The sequence below is a fragment of the Lygodium microphyllum genome, chromosome 30 (genome assembly GCF_053477565.2).
Source record: "Lygodium microphyllum isolate KBCC chromosome 30, Lygodium_microphyllum_v1.1.10, whole genome shotgun sequence".
In the NCBI taxonomy this organism is placed as follows: domain Eukaryota; kingdom Viridiplantae; phylum Streptophyta; class Polypodiopsida; order Schizaeales; family Lygodiaceae; genus Lygodium; species Lygodium microphyllum.
The window spans coordinates 98,953,117-98,956,635 of record NC_141164.1 but is presented as its reverse complement, the minus strand read 5'-3'; the positions used below and the strand labels follow the sequence as shown (position 1 = coordinate 98,956,635).

Here is a 3,519-nt window from a genome sequence, read left to right as displayed (position 1 = left end):
CTAACATCTTGCTTTTATTGTATTGAGAGTAATTGAAGGGGAGAGAGTGAGGGATTGAGGGAAGGTGAAGCTATTCGTTTTCTTGCTTTTCTCGTAATCTCTATTAGCTCTTTAACTTGTTGGGCATTGGATCGTGTTGATCGTGGTTGTGGAACCATCTTCGAGCATTTGAGTTATCAAATGCAAGAAGGTAAGTTAGGTGAGTTCACCACAACTCGAGCTTGTCTTGTGTTCTTGGTTTCTTGGGTTGGAGAGGAGGATGCTTCAAGGTTGCAACTGTACGTACGTACGGATTGATCCGTACGTTTATTTTTTTTGAAAACCCCTTTTTGATCTTCAACGTACGAATTTGGGCTTATTTTGGAATCACCTGCAACGCTCTGTTTCACTCTGTCTCTCCACACTGCACATTGCAACCATGTCATTCTCATGCTCTCTCTCGCTCATGGCCTTGGTCCCTTATGATGCATCTCTGTCGCGTACTGTACTCTCTCTCTCTCTCTCTCACAACCGCGAGCGGTCAATGTACCACATGATTAATCTCATCTCTCTCTCGCTCCCTCCCGAGTCCCTCCCCCCCTCCCCTCTCTCTTCCTTTGGAGCATGCTCTAAGCTCTGTCTCTCTCTTTCTTTGTGTCACACAGCTTTCAGGATCCAATATGTTGAAGCCATGCAACCCCTACTGGCAGGAGCACAGCAATGTCATCCGTGTTATTAATACACTGACCCAAGCTGGTTCTAGCACACGTAGATGGCAGTGCAAGTATTGCAACTTCGAGCTGATGAGCACAATTTCTTGTGTCGTGATACACTTGACAGGTATTGGCACCACGGCAATTGTGGTGGGTGCAAGTAGGTGCCACAGGATATCAGAGACAAGCTCATTGTTGAGAATTCATCAACATCAAAGGGTTCAAAGCAGGTAAGGGGCAGCCAGTACACTCAAGATGCACTTCATGATGTGCTTGTGGGGGAGGTGGGTGATTCTCCCACACACGATAGCCAACCTACAAGGGGCAGAAAGAGGGCCCGTGTCATGAATTAGGTTGATGAGGATGATGATGCACATGTGCTGAGATAGAGTACTTTGCCTTCACGTGTTTTATCTCTTTCGTGGGAGAAAGAGAGACAAAAAGTGGATGAGATGGAGATTGCTCGCACTCTTGTGGAGTGCAACATCTCCAATGTACTGAGGAGTGATTAATGGAAGAGAACAGTGACGGCCATAGCAGAGGTTGGCCACACAGACTAGTGGTCCAGGATGGAGTACAACAAAATGCGTACCACGATGCTTGAAGAGCAGAAAGCCTTGATAGACAAGGCATTGGTACTTGTAGAGGCAGGATGGCAGTCTTTTGGGTGCACCATCATATCTGATGGCTGGAGTGATATGCGTAGACGACACATTATCAATATTTTGGTGTCCTCATGTCTTGGTATATACTTCTTGTGGGATGTGGATGCAGGAAAGACAGGAGAATCCGTTAGTGCCGAGTTTATTTATCACCACATCATACAGGAAATTTTGGATGTTGGGCCAGAGAATGTGGTCCAAGTGGTGACAGACAATGCTATGGGTGAATTGATGGAGGCAGAGTTTCCTCGCATTGCTTGGACTCCTTGTGCGTTGCGCATTGCTTGGACCTGCTAATGGAGGATATTGGAAAGTTGCCATGTGTGCAACCTCATCTTGCAGATGCCACGAAGATTACTACACTCTTATATGTTCCTGGCCTTGTAGAGGCTTTTTAGATTGCGGGACCCAGTACTACAGATTGTGGTGGACCCGAAATGGAGGTTTATGCACCATGCGTAGACAGAGGCTACTAAATACATTCAGCGGAAAGTGCTTTGACGAGCCCTTTTGGACAGAGGTACATAGCTTGACAATGGCATTGCAGCCTATCCATGTCCTCCGAGTCACAGATATGGAGTGCTCTACTCTTGGAATGGTCTATCATCTCTTCATGGAGATGAAGAGCCATATTGTCACTTGTATGACATTGATGGAGTCTCGGTGAGTGTACACTTGGATATTGTTCTTGGTTGATTATATTAATATTAAATAATAAGCACATTGCAACAATATGTTTAAAGTTATATTATATAATGATTGTTGGAATGTTGGCTTGTCAATTTGTAGCCGGGGTGACATCCTGGCTATTGTAGAGCGGCAATGGACATTTATGAGCTGTCCCATTCATGGGATGGCTGCATTGCTTCATCCCTTCTACAAGAAGCCAGAGCTGTTTAGTGAGAGCACTGTGCTTATGCAGAAAGGCCAGTACATCAACATAATGTACGATGAGGATGAGCAACTTGAGGTTGATGCAGAGATGGTGAGTTTTATGAACAATCTAGGACCACTATCCTTTGCTAGAGCGGTGGTTTTGAGACAGGAGGTCACGAAATTTCCTCTCACGTGGTAGCAGAGCTATGGAAGACAAGGTCTTCCAAAGTTGACTCATCTTGCTCTCTGAATCCTCTTGCGGGTACCCTTGACTCTTTCACAATTGCATCCATCTTTAAAGTTTAATTCATTAAGGGTTTTGACTCCAAAATTGTATCGTGATTCGTGATCGTAGGATTGTTCTGCTAGTGCTTGTGAGCGCAATTGGAGCGCCTACTCCTTGGTTCACATGAAGATTCGCAATCGACTTAGTACCGCTCAGCTGGAGCGATTAGTGTATTGCCGAGCTAACATGAAGCTCGTGCGAGATTATCATGCTTTAGGGACACCCAAGCAGGTATATTTAAGTACTTGATGTTGTACGTCTTTTGATAGATTTCAATATTATTAAGTCATTTCTTGTGGTGGTGACTTGTCGGATTTTGCTTTTCCATAGGCAGATCCGACCTGTGTGAAGATGGTGCCAGCCTCTACTGAGGATGATATGGAGCAACGTGTCAAAGATGAGCAGACATATATTATACGACTCCTTCATAGAGAGTTGGAGAGCATCGATCGTTGTGTCACAAGGTCATGCGCACGGGCTTTAGCGATACCTTTGCGTGAGGAGGCTGCAGATTCAGAGAGCGCTAGACGGAGGAGCATTCGTCGGGGGAAGCTGCCTCTTCGTACGTAGCGGACTCGGATGAACGAGGCTGTCACTCTCATTCATACCCAGAGAGAGCCATGAGATGATGATGTAGCACATGGATCTCATGATACATCTTTCACATCATCACATGTGCCCGTGATGGCAGAGCATGAGTATGACAACGAGGGAAATGTCCTGACAGATAGGGACTTGCTCTCTTATGGTGCATCGTCATCATCATCATCTGATGAGGAGTTTTGACTCTTAGATCATGTTTCATTGTGGAGTCTAGACTCTGGACTAGCCCTTATGGGCCTTTTGAGGAGATTTCTATGATGTAGTGTTGTAGCTTGCTATGTAGTATGTGCATTGTATTCAGTTTGTTTTGATGCATTTGTAGCCTTTTAACATGGATGAGAGTCGAGACTTTTGTTGTGTAAACACTGATTCATCAGTTTATGTAGAGCTAAGAGTGGTG

At 45.1% G+C, this 3,519-nt stretch overlaps 1 pseudogene; it reads left to right on the top strand.

The window, feature by feature from the left end:
- Window positions 1-659: 659 nt before the first annotated feature.
- On the top strand, window positions 660-3,302 carry LOC148010165 (uncharacterized; annotated as a pseudogene).
- The last annotated feature ends 217 nt before the right edge of the window (window positions 3,303-3,519 follow it).